The 17,727-nt window shown below is 38.9% G+C and overlaps 1 pseudogene; it reads left to right on the forward strand.

Moving 5' to 3' along the window:
• Positions 1-359: 359 nt before the first annotated feature.
• LOC129538530 (mitochondrial adenyl nucleotide antiporter SLC25A23 pseudogene) lies at positions 360-13,839 on the forward strand (annotated as a pseudogene).
• The last annotated feature ends 3,888 nt before the right edge of the window (positions 13,840-17,727 follow it).

Consider the following 17,727-nt stretch of genomic DNA (forward strand, 5'->3'; position numbering starts at 1 on the left):
GTCTTGGAGTTGCATCAGGTTTTCTGACTCTCCATGGTACTTGAACATAATAAAGATAGTTCAGTTCAGTTCAATTGCTCACTCGTGTCCGACTCTTTGTGACCCCATGAATCACAGCACGCCAGGCCACAGAGAAACTTATTCATTGATTCACTTTTAGTGAATTACAAATGCACACCCAATTAAGTGAATTTCCCGAGTCTATTCTTTTAACGAAATAATCTAAATAGCTAAATACTTTCTGAGTAAGACAGAATACTGAAACATTGTTCACTGAGCATAATTTTAAGTTTACATATTACTTCTATGTATTACGGAGATACTAGAGCTTTCAGTCAGGATAATGTAAGTGCTCGTATATGGCACATTTAGAAGGTGAGAACTGGATGTGTGTAGCTGAAAGGTATGATGCCTGTGCTCATGGGTTCTGCTCATCTGCTAAAATGCTGTCATTTGCCAAGCATTTTCACGTATCTGTGCCCTGATTGTGAAATAGCAGTTATTTACTGTGGTTAAAGGTAATAATTTTTAGTATACTAACACAACAACTTGACTTATGAAACTAGAAACAACACATGGGGCTCATCAATAGTTTAGTAGGTAAACAAATTATATATCCAACTCTTTCATCCCTATGGGCTATAGCCCAGCTGGCTTCGCTGTCCTTGGGACTTTTCAGACAAGAATACTGGAGTAGGTTGCCATTTCCTCCTCCAGGAGATCTTCCTGAAGTAGGGACAGAATCCAGATCCCCTGTGTCTCCTGCATTGCCAGGCAGATTGTGTACCACTTGAGCCACCTGGGAAGCCCAAACAAATTGTGGTATATCCAAATAATATAATACTGCTACAAAAAGAGCAAAGTATTGATATACAGAATAACATGAATAAATCTTAAAATCATTATGCTTTAATCTAGAAAAAATACATATTGTATGATTCCTTTCCAGATAAAATTCTAGAAAATACAAACAAATCTACAGTGACAGAAAGCAGATCAGTAGGTATCCCCAATCTGGGAATGGGAATGGAGGGCAGGATGGATTACAAAAGGCCACAAGGAAACTTTGGGGGGTGATAGAAATCCCTCTTATTGTTGTGATGGTTTTATGGTTAAATACCTATACCCATAATTAATTTAATTAGTTGAAGTTATACTAAGAGCAATAAAAACCAAGACATCAAACTGTGTATGTGTGAGTGCTTTTGTTTTTCAAGAAAAAAGAAGTGTTTGGCCTAAAACAGCAGTTGTCAATCTTTTTGGTCTCTGGACCAAAATTCTTAAAATTCTCTAAGGATCCCAAAGAACTTTTGTTTATGGGAATTATAATTTTCAATATTTAACTAATTGGATGTTAAAATGGAAAATTAACATTTTTATTTATTGAATCATGATAACAATGATTAACACATTAATGTCTGTTACATGCATTATGTCTGTTAACATAAAACATCTTGATACTGTTTTGAAAATATTTTTGAACTCTCAGTCCCAAGCGAGAACCACTGTCCTCAAATAAAATGTCAGTTAGTTTTACACTATGAACAAGACTAATGAAAGAGAAAGCTTGGGAAGCAAATTTTATTTGGAATGGAATATAATACCTAAGTCTGTAAAGTGAGGAAAGGTGTTAAATGAAAGTCTGTCAAATTTCACTTAATCTTATCAGAATTACTTTCCAGGTTTACTGACTAATGCCTTTGACTACTTTGTGAAATATTATTTTTTTTACCTGCTTCACCTGATTTCCTCAGAAGAGATATCATGTTTTACCAAATCACTTTTCTTATGCTTTATGTTGAATTAATTATGCTTTGATATTAAAGAAATTTTTTTATGTATGAAAGACCTAGGGTTCTTTATAATTAATTACATGACCTTCCACGTGTATTGTTAAATGCTTTCTTTTCATTGTGATTAAATAGGCATCTTTAGGCATGGATGATCCTTTCTTCAGTTCAGTTCAGTTCAGTTCAGTTCAGTTCAGTTCAGTCTCTCAGTCGTGTCCGACTCTTTGCGACCCCATGAACCACAGCACGCCAGGCCTCCCTGTCCATCACCAACTCCTTTCTTAATAAGTGTCAAATTATTTTTTCTGATAAATATTTTGAGTTTGTCTTTTCAATATCAAATTTTAAATACATAAAAGGAATAAAATGAAAGTCTCAGCATAACTTTAATATCTAAAACTAACTTTGAAATTTCCCAGAAAAATGCTAGATAGAATTAGATTTTTTAGTATGACACTATTGTAAATTGTTATATGGGAAAATCTGTACAATTAGGAGAAACAAGATCTTCCTATGTTAAATATGTATAAATAAATTAGTGTACATATTTCAGAATTTATATGCCACCACAGGAATTCCCTGGAGATATATCAATGCTATTGCTGACTATATTATGCTTTACCTGCAGAAACACTCATCAAAATTCTGCTAAATTATTCTCTACCTTGAAAGAGAAATGTGATCTTTTCCATATTGATATCTTGGATTATATTACTAAATAAATCACAGTCATTAAATCTGTCATCTAAAATGAGATTTTATTTTAAATTAGAGTTTACCTAAACTTTAATTTAGAGTTTACCTGAGGGCTTTGATATAATCTTCAACCAATGACAGTCTCAAAGCCTGTGGGAAATGACTGTACCAGGTACTTTGAACTTTTGATACTTTAAACTCTCAAATACAGGCTTCTGAACTCACACCAGCTGTAAAACTTTCATACTGTACCAGTGGACTGAGACAGACTTTCAGAACTCATTTCAGTCTAAAAGCAAAGGGCTTTATGAAAACAGACTCCTGACCAAAGATCCAGTAAGTGAAGACTCAATTAGATAGGACTGAATGAGCTGATGAGGGATATTTTATTATGATTATTTGTCTGAATGTGGTTGATATTGTTTCATTATCATATTTATATGGATTTAAAAAGCCGTATTATCTCTTTCTACTTAACTTGAATGCATAATTATGTTTTTAAAAACTACAGTAAAATATTTAAAAATCATATCTGATTCTGATTCCTAGAATCTCTTACTAAATCTTCTTACTTTTTATTACTTTGGAAAATAGTTATTTATTGGGGGTCAATAAGAATCTGTCTTCCATTTATCATGACACAATTTGGGGACTCAATTAAATAACCAAGACCTTATCAGGAGTATTGTATTTGACAATTCAGTTCAGTTCATTTGCTCTGTCGTGTCTGACTCTTGTGACACCATGGACTGCAGCACACCAGGCTTCCCTGTCCATCACCAACTCCCAGAGCTTACTCAAACTAATTTCCATGGAGTCATTGATGCCATCCAGCCATCTCATCTTCTATCATCCCCCTCTCCTCCCACCTTCAATCTTTCCCAGCATCAGGGTCTTTTCAAATGAGTCAGCTCTTCGCATCAGACAGCCAAAGGATTGGAGTTTCAGCTTCAGCATTAGTCCTTCCAGTGAATATTCAGGACTGATTTCATTTAGGGTGGACTGGTTGGATCTCCTTGCAGTCCAAGGGACTTTAATTATGTTGATTAAATCAAGTAGGATAGGCACTTTTTAAGAAAAAAAAAATCTTTTATGTCTGGAGTCAATGTCAAATAAGACGTTAGGAAAATTGGCCTGGTACCTGGCTTACCAGGTCCCAGCCTTACAGGAATTAAGAAAGTCATGTAGGACATGAAAATTAGTAAATCTGTTGACATAGCAAAGGAAAATATTCATCAAAATTTACATGTATGGCTAGAGAAATCTGGTGGAGTTTCTTAGGCTTAGTAAGCCTTGGGAGAGTAATTATACCAGCTTTTAAAAATCTGATCTAAGATCCCTTATGAAAACTTTCAAAGAGAATTTATTTTATGACTTCAGTAATCTCCATATATTAATCTTATAGTTATTTATTGGGGTTCAATAAATATATCTGTCTTCCATTTATCATGACACAATTTGGGGAATCAATTGAATAACCAAGACCTTATCTGGAGTATTGTATTTGACAATTCAGTTCAGTTCAGTTGCTCAGTCGTGTCTGGCTCTTGTGACCCCATGAATCACAGCACGCCAGGCCTCCCTGTCCATCACCAACTCCCAGAGTTCACTCAAACTCATGTCCATCGAGTCGGTGATGCCATCCAGCCATCTCATTCTCTGTCGTCCCCTCCTCCTCCTGCCCCCAATCCTTCCCAGCATCAGAGTCTTTTCCAAAAGAAACAAGATAAATCCATTTAAATCCATTAAAGTGATATGAGATCAACAAGGAAAGGGAGAGTATGGGTAGGAAAAATGTGTGAAGGTGATCAAATACACAATATACAACGTGGTGACTGTAGTTATTAATACCACTAAGAAAGTAGATCTTAAAATTTCTCATCACAGGGAAAAGTTGTAACTATGTAGGGTGATGGATACAGACATTAACTGGTCTTATTGTGGTAATCATTTTACTATATATACAAATAGCAAATCATATTGCATACCTGAAACCAATACAGTGTTGTATGTCAATTATATTTCAATAAAAACTTTTAAAACTACTGACATTAATTTCTCCAGTTTTGATATATATATATTTAAATTATCTTTATAATATATACATATATATATAATACAATAAGTGAGGAATATTCTATAGTTTAAAATGTATATGGATATACATTTAATTTACTTTTAGATGTGCATTTGAGTCATTGTTTGATAGAGTAGGAAGGAAAAGGAAGAAAAGAGAGATGGAAATATTTGGTAAATTACCAATGACAGGAAACATTTATTGGGGATTTTTTTTTTTTTTTTAGAAAAAGGGTTGAGGTAGAGTTACAGGCTATTGCCATCAGCCAGCAGAAAAAAAAAATTGAGGTTCAGCAGAAAGATGTGGATTGTCTTATTATTTTCTAAGGATCATGTGTGTGGGTTGAGGGTATGGTGTTGACATTAGTGGGACTTTCAGTCAGTCAAAGAGATATAAAACAGGCTCCAGTTTCATGTAATTGAAGGAAGTGGGGCTGGGAAAGTTGTGTTTCTGAGTCATGACCACAGCATTACCCATCCCAAAGGACCTTGATATAGAGCTGCAGCTGCCAGCTTCACTCACCTCCACCACCAACACTTTGAATCATTTCTGAAAATAAATATTCAAGAACTCATAAATGTACTTGTTTAGAAAGACAAATTTTAAACAAGATTTCACCTCCTATATACAGAAAATACTTTCATTCCAATTTCTAGTATCTCTATGCAAGAGACTCCCTTGGCATTTATAGTGTTCCCTAGTATATCAAGAGATTAGGGCTTAAAAGATTACATTTATTCAGCTGGGAGGATGGCAATGAGAGTAAGAGATAATATTTAAACTGACTTGCTTCATGTTTTGAGTATTTTTTAAAATTGTCTTTTAAAGAGTTTTGCAATACCCTTTTTATGAAAAACATATTATCATACCCATAGATTGTTTAATACTTAGAAAAGGCAAAGGTGTAACCTAGAAGGACCCTGAGGGGTCTTCCCAGGACAGGCCTTCCCCCACATTCTCTGCTTTAGCTCCTCTAAAGTACCCAGATTATAGTATGTGATGCAAATTTCTTGAGTTGTTTGCAGCCTTGAACTCCTGCCCCCACTGGAAGATGTTAATGGCTTGATGACCCTGAACACAGAGTCCCAGGCTTCCTGGAGCCTAAGGACTGAGAATGCTAACCCCTGTGACACCTCCCTGTGACCTCGCCACCAGCCAATCAGAGAACTGTGCACAAGCTGATCACAGACCCTCACCTGGCTTTTAAAGTGTCAGGCAGGGGAAATCTGTTCAGTCTCTGGTTCAGGAAGATTCTACATGCTGCGGAACAACAAAGCCTTTTGGCCACAACTACTGTCTGTGCTCCAGAGTTCAGGAGCTGCAACTACTGAAGCCCACACGCCCTAGAGTCCTTGCTGGGCAACGTGAGATGCCACCACAATGGGAAGCCTGCACACCGCATCTAGAGAAAGCTCCTGCATAGCAACAAAGACCTGCTGCTGCTGCTGCTGCTAAGTCGCTTCAGTCGAGTCCTAGTGCAGCCAAAAAAAAAAAGTACTTTGTGAAACCCTTTGGGGAGTTCATGACTTTTTAGGGCAAGAGTCACCCATCTCCTTGCATGGCCTACAATTAACTTTATCAGCTCCAAACCAGCATTTCAGTTTGTTTAGTCTCTCTGTGCATCTGGCACATGAACTTGCCTTAACAATAATACTTTTATAATTGAGAATTCTAGCATCACCTGAGATCATTCAGTCTCCCTGATAATGTGACAAACATACTTCTCTCCATGGTTCAAGGACTGAGAAGTACACAATATCTAAGAACGCATTATCCAACCAAAATCCAAAATTCCTATTTGTAACTAGAATCTAATCATGAGGAAACAGTCAGATAATCCAAATTGAGAGAAAGTGGGCTTAGAGACTTAAAATATCAGTGTTATTAATTTGGAAATGAAATTATTATTTATGCATTCTGTGCTCAGTCATGTCTCTTTGTGACCCTAGGTACTATAGCCTACCAAGGTCCTCTGTCTGTGGAATTTTCTAGGCAAGCTTCCTGGAGTGGGCTGCCATTTCCTCCTCCAGGGGATCTTCCCAAACTAGGGATCGAACCCAGGTCTATTGCATTGGCAGGTGGATTCTTTACCACTAGTGCCATATAGCAATCCCATTGGAAAATACTGGGAACCAATAAATGCTGTGTATGATTGTTGATTGCTTTTTGGAATAAAAACAAAGTAAAAAACTGAAAATACAAAGAAACAATTTTTAAAAAGTTACAAAGGACATTATTATGGTGACGGGGGAAAATAAATAGTGGATCCATTTTAGATAATAAGATCAATGTTAAATTTCTGGAGTATTTTAACATGTGGTTATGTAGAAGAACATTCTTATTCTAGAAGACGGATATTTTAGTTATAACCCAGTAGAGTTAAAGGAATATGGATATGACCAAATGTTAAGAACTGAAGAATTTTGGTGAAGAGTTTGCACAGTTTACTGTACCATTCTTTCAACTTTCCTGTAGGTTTGAAACTTCTCAAATACTAACTTGGGAAAATAATTAAAAAATAAAAACCCATTGTATTTTTAGTGCATGGTGGTAGTGGTTTAGTCACTAAGTTGCGTCGTGTCCAACTCTGATGACCCCATGGACTGTAGCCCGCCAGGCTCCTCTGTCTATGGGATATTCCAGGCTAGACTACTGGAGTGGGTAGTCATTTCCTTCTCCAAGGGATCTTCACAACCCACGGATTGAACCCAGGTCTCCTGCATTGCCAGTGATTTTTTTTTTTTTTTAACCACCTGAGCTAATAGGGAAGTCATTTTAGTGCATAGATGTTCTCAAATAGAAATCAGTGTTAGGTGATTTTATTTGGTTTTGCGTGCTAAGTCACTTCAGTCAACCTGTTTGTGACCCAATGGGCTGTAGCAACACCAGGCTCCTCTGTCCATGGGATTCTCTAGGCAAGAATACTGGAGTGGGTTGCCATGCTCTCCTTCAGGGAATCTTCCCAACCCAGGAGTTGAACCCGTACCTTTTAAGTCTCCTGCATTGTCAGGTGGGTTCTTTACCACTAGCACCACCTGGGAAGCTCTAAGTGGTTTTAGTACATTGTTTAATCTAAAATCAAATCCGAAAGTTAGATGCTCTTTTCTTTACAGATGAAGAAAAAAAACTCAAAGGAAGCAAGAGTTTTTCAGTAAAAAGGCTACTCTCTGGTAATTATTCTTACGACCACTTCTTCAACCTCTCCCAAGATCCAACTTAGAGAAATTCTTATTTAAGAATTGCAGTTCTGAAAACTACTGATACTTTCTGATCTGATTTCAGTTCTAAATCTCTAATTCCTGATCCATCATTTTTATTATTTTAAAAAAGTATTCCTTAAGCCATTTTTACATAAGCAATAAGTATCTTTCTTTTAGCATCTGCCTCAGTTCCTCCTAAAATTTCTAACAATATGTTTCCGAGTATATGCATATACTCACTCATATGAGTGAGTATACTCATACTAAAATAATATTTTTCCTCAATATCATTTTTTTTAAACTCTACTTCATATTTCCTAGTGAGTTTCTCTACTAAAATACCAAATAACTCTTTTTTCAGTTTAAACTTCTCAGGGGCCTACCTAATTGATTTCTCAAATGCAGCTAACAGCCATGTAACCTCTGGTGTCCACCCTGCAGTTATTATTGTGTTATCTATATAGGCCTTCCCTAGGGGGCTGCTCCACCGCTGCTAACATTAGACCCCACCATTCTCTTTCCCAACGATTTGCTGCAGAGACTCACTGGCACTGCAGAAATCAGCACTGTGCAGTCCGCTGGCAGCATGCCTTGTAGCTGCTTTATCTTACCATTTTGTAAATACTATTATAAAGTTAATGTATGTATGATCATCAGGGTTTTTTGTTTGTTTGTTTTTCTGTTTTTTTTTTTTTTTACTATTTTCAGCATATCACTAGCATTTGCGTCTGTTTCTTCATTTTTTTATTCTTTTCAAACTTATTTTGAGAGCAGTTTCTGAAATACAAAGCAGATAGAACCGAAATAATTTTCTAAATGTCTTTTTCCCCTCTTTTTCTTCTTTTGGTAGAGATTCAGCTTGAACATAATTTTAGATTTCAAGGAGAGCCGCACTCATCTGAAGGCTGGGTCAAATGGGCTCTTTATAAGTCAGTTTGGATGGACTGTTTGAATCGTGGTATAGGGACATGGAGGGAAAGAGAGTGGAACTGGTGCAAAAAACAAGATGACTGTGTTCACCAAGAGTGCTTCACAGAGAAATAATATGGCTTCACCCCTGTCTCCACTGGCCTATCTCCTGTGCACTCAGGCCTGACTCTTGAGGAAAGAGTAGAATAAATGAATAAATCGCATTACTCTATCACTCCCATGGACTCTGAGAGCACTGTCTCACCACTGGTGGAAGTCTTATGGCTAAAGCAAGCATGGCAATTGCAGATGACTGAGGTACAGATGACGGCAGTAGTATTGTTGCCTGCAGTAGCTAGGTTGGTGATGGCAGTGATCTCTTTAGGACCAACACTAGAGAAAATGTGAGTTATTGGCAAAGGTATCCAAGATTCTGGCCTTAGGCAACAGCAACCTTCACTTGGCTTCTGTGAGTTTAAGCAGTACACTCTAAACGTATGCAGACACTGGTGTGAATCCCTTTAGTTAATAGGAAGCATCATCATAATGAGTCAGCAGAGAAAAATAGGAGATTTATATGCCACAATTAAGAGCTAGTTCCTAATATGATGTCCCTATGGAAATCCCAATAATCAAGTTAGAGACAGAACTTTAGGGTTCCTAGATAATGAGTGGAACTTGGGGAAGTTCAGGCAGAGAAATATAATGGTTGGCTCTCTCATTCTACAGTTACCTCAAGTTAGGGTACTGGTAGGTACAAATGTTAAGCTTTCCTTTACCAGAAAAGAAAAATACATGTATTTTTATGGGTGCCTGACACCACACAGTCTTAGGTTGTAATATCTTTTGACCAGTAATTAGAATCACATCTTTCCTGTGGAGAAATTTCTCCACAGGAAAAATTTCCTGTAGTAATACTACAAAATAGAAAGCAATCAGCAGTCATCTGCTATCTTAAAGACCTAAGAATAAGTTAGAAGAAAATATTGAACTCAGTAGGAGTGATGGAATTTATTATGAAATGATGAATTTAGTTTTAGATACACCAATTGTAGTATTACCATGGTATTTATTAACATAGCACAGTGATTAGGCAATTGATGCAGAGGCCAAGGAAGTGCTACTGGAAAGGAAGGAAAGAGCCCTTCCCGGAGATATTGTTACTGAATTAATGATTTTATAATTCTGTATGCTTCCCTGGTGGCTCAGATGGTAAAGAATCTGTCTGCAATAAAGGAGAACTAGGTTCAGTCCCTAGGTCGGGAAGATTCCCTGGAGAAGGGAATGGCATCCCACTCAAGTATTTTTGCCTGGAGAATTCCATGGACAGAGGAGCCTGGCAGGCTACAGTCCATGGGGTAGCAAAGAGTTGGACACGACTGAATGACTAACACTTTCACTCTCATGACAAAAATTATTCTTAGCTATGTATTTACTCTTTGCTAGTTTTCTCTCAACTTTCTTTCTTAAGTTCCATATCTTCCTTTAATTTTTTTTTTAATTAGTTTGCTGGAATACAAGTTTTAGAATTTCTTTCAGGCACAGCTTTAGGCAGGGAAATTTTCTGACTCTTCACTTTTCTGGAAAAGGCTTTGCTTTGCCATGTAATTTTAATGCTAGTTTTACTATATATAAGATCCTAAGTTTGAGGGAAAATAATTTTCTTTCAAGACTTTGAAGATATTGACATTAAGAATGATTTTCTCCTTTATTCAGATTTAATCTCACTTATGCATATTTTCCCACATAAGAAAATAGGAGATACAGCGGCCTCTTTTTTGATATATAAATATATATAAACTTTCTGTAACTTCCTTGGCCCTCCTCCACCATCCCTTTACTTCAAATGGTAGATATTAACAGAAGAACCATATCAAAATTCTCAGAAATGTTAAAGAAACTTGGAAGCTATGTCAAAACAGAATTTAAAAGTTCTGGAAGTGAAAGTGAAAATCCAAACCCAGGGATCAAACCCAAGTCTCCCTCATTGCAGGCAGATTCTTTACCAGCTGAGCCACAAGGGAAGCCCAAGAATACTGGAGTGGGTAGCCTTAAAAAAAAAAAGACTGTTAAAGCTATAAAAAGTACTGTATTATAGGGATGAGGGATTGGGAAGAACAAAGCCAAATGTTAAATCATAGGACAATCCCACAGGTGGAAATAAAAGAGCTTTTTTTTTTGTACATGTGATAGCTCATGGTCCTTTTCTCCTCTATTCTATGGACATAGTGACACTCATATTTGCCTGATCAGGTAAAGAATCATCTGTAATAAGTGATGCACTGTGTTTGTTTCTCCAACAACTCATTTTCTCTATAGGAGCTTTCATTTATGGTACAAAAGTTTATTTTACTATGATACTCTAGAAGCTTTACACATATGAGTAATATAATGATTCATGTTTTAAATATTTTTCTCAAAATATTAGAGGTATCTGGCACTTAACAGAACTGTATACAGAAAGCAAATTTGAATTTAAATATTATAAAATATCTATATTTGTCCATTTTTAAAATTTATATTGTTTTTGCCATTATACATGTTGAGTACAGAAACAGTTAAAAAAAAAAAGATCTAAACAAGAGGAAAATACAAATCTCTGGTATTCTATTATCCAGAAATAGACGCTACAGAATTTTGGTATGTATATTTTCCATTATTTCTCTAAGCCTAATGTAGTAAATCTTGAAGATAGGATGCTTATTTCATGGCAATGTGTTTTAAAACTGCATTTGAAATCATGTTTTCCTTTATATTCTGTTCACTTCCCTAAATTTAATTTTAGTTTTGGGTAAATGAGTTTTATAGTATAGTATTTTGTAAAGAAAAGGGACTTTTGATCTCATCTAATCTGAATCCAATTTACATCAGGAAACTCTACCCTATATACAGTTTCCATAGGGTAAAAGAGGAAAAGGTTCATTAGCTGTTAACACATGGACAAGGAACACTTCTTTTTCAGATGCTTCTTTGTTTATATGCCCTGGATGTGGCAGTGACTAAGTTTCTCTGTGTCCTTGCTTCGTATAGTATGGCCCAAGAATAGAATCCCAAATGCATGGAAATCACTTGAGGTCTTGTTAAAACTGCAGAAGTGAAGTAACTCAGTGAAGTGAAGTCGCTCAGTCAAGTCCGACTCTTTGTGACCCCATGGACTGCAGGCTCCTCCATACATAGGATTTCCCAGGCAAGAGTACTGGAGTGGATTGCCATTTCCTTCTCCAGGGGATCTTCTGGATCATCTGGGTCTCCCACATTGCAGGCAGACTCTTTACCATCTGGGCCACCAGGGAGCTAGATGCTTCTCTGCTTATATGTCTTGGATGTGGCAGTGACTAAGTTTCTTTATGTCCTTGCTTCTTATAGCATGGGTCAAGGCTGGAACTCCAATAGCACAGGAATCACTTGAGGTCTTGTTAAAACTGCAGAATCTGGGCTTAAATATTATAGACAGACATAAAACTTTCTATTTAACAGTAATTCAAGGTGATTTTTAAATTGGAATTCTGAGGAGCTGTTTTTCAGCCACAGCTTCCATCAGGCCTTTCTTTCTGGAGGCTCTAGCTCTCCCTAAGCTCTGAAAACACCAGTCCCTCCCTTGCCTCTTCACCCCAGGGATAGCAATGATTTCTCATTCTCATTACTCCCTTCCTGTTCCCATTCTCTGTGAATTTCTTTAACTTTACTTATACCACTGTAAATATCTCCTTCAATAAAGTTTCCTTTTAAATTTTGGTTTTCTCTGGGTATATGCCCAGAAGTGGGATTGATGGGTCATATCATAAATCAATTTTCACTTTTTAAGGAACCTCCATAGTTCATTGCAGCACTATTTACAGTGGAAGCAACCTAAACGTCCATCAAAAGATGAATGGATAAAGGAGATGTGTGTGTGTGTGTGTGTGTGTGTGTGTGTGTGTGTGTACAGTCATCGCCTTTCACAAGTGCCAGAGCCCGACAGGCAGCGCTGAGGCGGGCAGGGCCCCAGGAGAGGGAGGAGAGGGGAAATTGTCAAACAGTGGCTGAGGCCACCGCTGGGCCTCCCTTCCCCTCTGTGGCTGGGTGCCATGTAGGGAGGGGTGGGGCTGGGGGGTGGGGTGTGGTTGGGTCAATGCCTAGCGGCGTCAGGGCTGGGGTCTTCTCTTCAAGGAGCTGGACAGTAATAAGGGTGGTCTCGTGGACATCTGCAAGTTGCTCCAGGGACTGGCCTGGCTGGCCGGGGGCCACCCGGAACATGGTGCCCAACAGGCATCTCCCCTGAGGGCGACGCTGACCCAGATGACGGCCTTGACCTGGAGGAGTTTATCCTCTACCTGAAGGAGCAGGGACAACGCCTTCTACTTCTGTTCCAGTCTGGACCTCAATCAGGATGGTCATTTCAACGTCTCTGAGATCCAGCAGAGTTTCCGAGCCCTGGGCATTTCCATCTAGCTGGAGCAGGCAGAGAAAATCCTGCACAGCATGGACACATGATTGCACCATGACCATTGACTGGCAGGAGTGGGGTGACCAGCTCCTGTTGCATTTGCTGGAGGATGTGGAAGATATGCTGTATTTCTGGAGCATTCCATGGTCCTGGATACTGGTGAGTGCCTGACCATCCAGGATGAGTTCTTGGAGCAGGAGAAGCTGACTGGGGCGTGGTGGAAGCAGCTGGTGGCAGACGAGGTGGTAGGTGCCATGTCCCGGAGAGGCACAGCCCCTCTGGACTGTCTCAGGGTCTTCATGCAGATCCAAGCCTCCAAGACCAACTGGACGAACATTCTGGGGGCCTCCAGATCATGGAAGGAGCATGATCCTGGAGAGGGGCGTGTGTTCCCTGTGGTGTGGCAACAGGATTAAAGTGCTCAAGATTGCACCTGAGTCGGCCATCAAGTTCGTGGCCTATGAGCAGATCAAGTGGGCCATCCAGGGGCAACAGGAGACACTGCATGTGCAAGAGCCCTCTGTGGCTGGCTCCCTGGCTGTCGACATATCCTAAACCATCATCTCTCCCAAGGAGGTGCTGAAGACGCGGCTGACCCTTTGTCTGATGGGACAGTAAAAGAGGCTGGTGGACTGTGAGTGGCAGTTTTGGAGTGAGAAGGGCCCTGCCCCTTCTACAATAGCTTACCTGCCCAACGTTCTGGGCATCATCCCATACGCGGGCATCGACCTGGCCATCTAAGAGCAGACCCACCTTCGATCCCTGGATCAGGAAGATCCCTTGGAGAAGGAAATGGCAACCCACTCCAGTATTCTGTCCTGGAGAATTCCATAGACAGAGGAACCTGTCAGGCTACACAGTTTATGAGGTCGCAAAAGGTCGGGACTCAACTGAGCAACTGACACACACATACACACACCAGAGTATCACTCAACCATAAAAGAATGAAATTGGCTCATTTGTAGAGACGTGGATAGACCTAGAGAGTGTCATATAAAGTAAAATATTTCAGAAAGAGAAAAACAAATATTGTATATTAATGCATATGTGCAGATTCTAGAAAAAAATTGTACCAATGAACCTGTCTGTGAGGTAGAAATGGAGCCATGGATGTAGAGAACAACATGGACACTACATGGGGAAAGGATGTTTGGGATGATTTGGGAAAGTGGGATTGACATACACACATTAATACGCATAAAAAAGATAACTAAAGAGAACCTGTTGTATAGCACAAGGAACTCTCCTTAATACTCTGTAGTGACCTAAATGGAATGAAATCCAAAAAATGGGGGATATATGTACATATATAACTAATGACTTTGTTGCCCAGCAGAAACTAACATAACATTATAAAGCAACGATACCCCAATAAGTCTCTTTAAAACCCCAGAAGTGGGTGCTTTTTTTTTCTTCCAGGAACCTGGCCGATCACCTCCCAATAAGTGGTCTTGGCAGTTGGGAGTTTCTCTCATTCTTTCTGAGGTTTTAAAATTCTGAATGCATAAAACTTCACTTTGTCCATTCTGTCACACTTAGTCTCACACACTTGATTGAGTTTTTTTGAAGTCTAATGTGGCTTGGTTGGTTTTCTCTAGCTTTTGTTACTTCCAAGTCAGCATGGAATTACTCCTTGTGGACTGAAATTCTATATAGTTTAGACATTCCCCTTCAAGAGACCTTTCTGGTGGATAAGTTAAAATTTACCATGCATACTTTTTTTTTTTTTGATAAAATATCCTACTTGATCCTCGTAATAAACTCACATTGTAAATACCGTTAAAGATGAGAGAACTGACAAAGGGATTACATAATTTTTCCAAGATCACACAACTGTTATCTGGCACAGCTTTCTGATTTTAGAGGCCATTCTCTCAACAGCATTATTGTCTGCTTATTTTTCTGCTGACTACTTCCAGAAAAATTTGCTCTGATGAAGTCTGCTAATTTTTGAGCAAAGATACTATTGTTCATCTTTGAAAATATACTAGATTCCTAATCATTCTAATAGTTTGAGCTATTAAACCCTATTCATGAACCTCACACTCACAGCCAGGCATTCATTCTGCTGGAGGTCTATTTCTCTCTTCAGTGGATGTACTCTCTGCTCAGGACAACAAAGGCAAGCCTAGATAGCCAACAACGTGACTATAGATCAAACCAAATTTGTCCCCATCAACTATGTCCTTGGCATGTCCTCAGGATATGAGAGGATTCTGGAATCTCAAGGTAACCTTATAACTCATTCAATTATCCTTGCCTTTCCATCTATTTGTCTGAAGTCTTCTGTTAGAGGACCACCTCTTCTGGATGCTCACAAGGTGTTTGCATTTTTATAATTCTGACAGTCTGACAATCTCACGCTTACTAAGGCAGCACTAGGTTAAAGACTTTTTTAGGTGGTTGGAAGAGTATTACTTATTCTTCTGTCTATGGAATTTTCCAGGCAAGAATGCTGAGGCCAACTGCCATTTCCTTCTCCAGGGGATCTTCTCGACCTGGGGATTGAATCAGATTCTCTTGCACCACCTGCACTATTTACAATAGTCTTAGGGTCTGAGAACAGCCAGAAGCAGTATTAGATTGCATGAGCCTGTTGTTATAAAATATCATGTTTAACCATCAACACCAATAAAAGGGGTTGTAATTAATTAACGCCAAAGATATCACCCTTTCATACTGTTTGTAGGATTCATTATTCATTGAAAGGACTGATGCTAAAGTTGAAGCTCCAATACTTCGGCCACCCAATGGAAAGAGCCAACTCATTGAAATAGACCCTGAAGCTGGGAAAGATCGAGGGCAGGAGGAGAAGGGAGTGACAGAGAATGAGATGGTTAGAAGGCATCACCAACTCAACGGATACGAGTCTGAGCAAGCTCCGGGAGATAGTGAAGGACAGGGAAGCCTGGAATGCTGCAATTCATGAGGTCAAAAAGAGTTGGACATGAATGAGAGATTTAACAACAACAACAAATATCACCTAAGGAGACATCTTGATTGGTTCAGTTTAAAGCAGAACACTTTGCACTTTTTCACATTTTGATATAAACTGTTTGAATTTCTATTGGGTGCCAGAAACTATGCCAGGTGCTTTCATATGGATTTTCATATTTAGAACTAATCAGTAGGTAGTAGTATTTTACAAATGTGAGAATTGAGGTTTTCTGTTTTCATAGGTCCAGTATATAATTATTATTTTTTAAGTAGATTAAGTTCGTGACATTGTACAGGAGACAGGGACCAAGACCATCCCCATGGAAAAGAAATGCAAAAAAGCAAAATGGCTGTCTGAGGAGGCCTTACAAATAGCTGTGAAGAGAAGAGAAGCGAAAAGCAAAGGAGAAAAGGAAAGATATAAGCATCTGAATGCAGAGTTCCAAAGAATAGCAAGGAGAGATAAGAAAGCCTTCCTCAGTGATCAATGCAAAGAAATCGAGGAAAACAACAGAAGAGGAAAAACAAGAGAGCTCTTCAAGAAAATCAGAGATTCCAAGGGAACATTTCATGCAAAGATGGGCTCGATAAAGGACAGAGATGGTAGGGACCTAACAGAAGCAGAAGATATTAAGAAGAGGTGGCAAGAATACACAGAAGAACTGTACAAAAAAGATCTTGATGAGCAAGATAGTCACGATAACGTGATCACTGACCTAGAGCCAGACATCTTGGAATGTGAAGTCAAGTGGGCCTTAGAAAGCATCACTAAGAACAAAGCTAGTGGTGGTGATGGAATTCCAGTTGAGCTATTTCAAATCTTGAAAGATGATGCTGTGAAAGTGGTGCACTCAATATGCCAGCAAATTTGGAAAACTCAGCAGTGGCCACAGGACTGGAAAAGGTCAGTCTTCATTCCAATCCCAAAGAAAGGCAATGCCAAAGAATGCTCAAACTACTGCACAATGGCACTCATCTCACACGCTAGTAAAGTCATGCTCAAAATTCTCCAAGCCAGGCTTCAGCAATATGTGAATTGTGAACTCCCAGATGTTCAAGCAGGTTTTAGAAAAGGCAGAGGCACCAGAGATCAAATTGCCAACATCCGCTGGATCATGGAGAAAGCAAGAGAGTTCCAGAAAAACATCTATTTCTGCTTCATTGACTATACCAAAGCCTTTGACTGTGTGGATCACAATAAACTGTGGAAAATTCTTCAAGAGATGGGAATACCAGACCACCTGACCTGCCTCTTGAGAAACCTGTATGCAGGTCAGGAAGCAACAGTCAGAACTGCACATGGGACAACCGACTGGTTCCAAATAGGAAAAGGAGTACGTCAAGGTTGTATATTGTCACCTTGCTTATTTAACTTATATGCAGAGTACATCATGAGGAACGCTGGGCTGGAAGAAGCACAAGCTGGAATCAAAATTGCTGGGAGAAATATCAATAATCTCAGATATGCAGATGACACTACCCTTATGGCAGAAAGTGAAGAGGAACTCAAAAGCCTCTTGATGACAGTGAAATAGGAGAGTGAAAAGGTTGGCTTGAAGCTCAACATTCAGAAAACGAAGAACATGGCATCTGTTCCCATCACTTCATGGGAAATAGATGGGGAAACAGTGGAAACAGTGTCAGACTTTATTTTTTTGGGCTCCAAAATCACTGCAGATGCTGATTGCAGCC

This window comes from Moschus berezovskii, chromosome 2 (genome assembly GCF_049115385.1).
Source record: "Moschus berezovskii isolate FMDL1 chromosome 2, NW_MosBer_1.0, whole genome shotgun sequence".
Lineage (NCBI taxonomy): Eukaryota > Metazoa > Chordata > Mammalia > Artiodactyla > Moschidae > Moschus > Moschus berezovskii.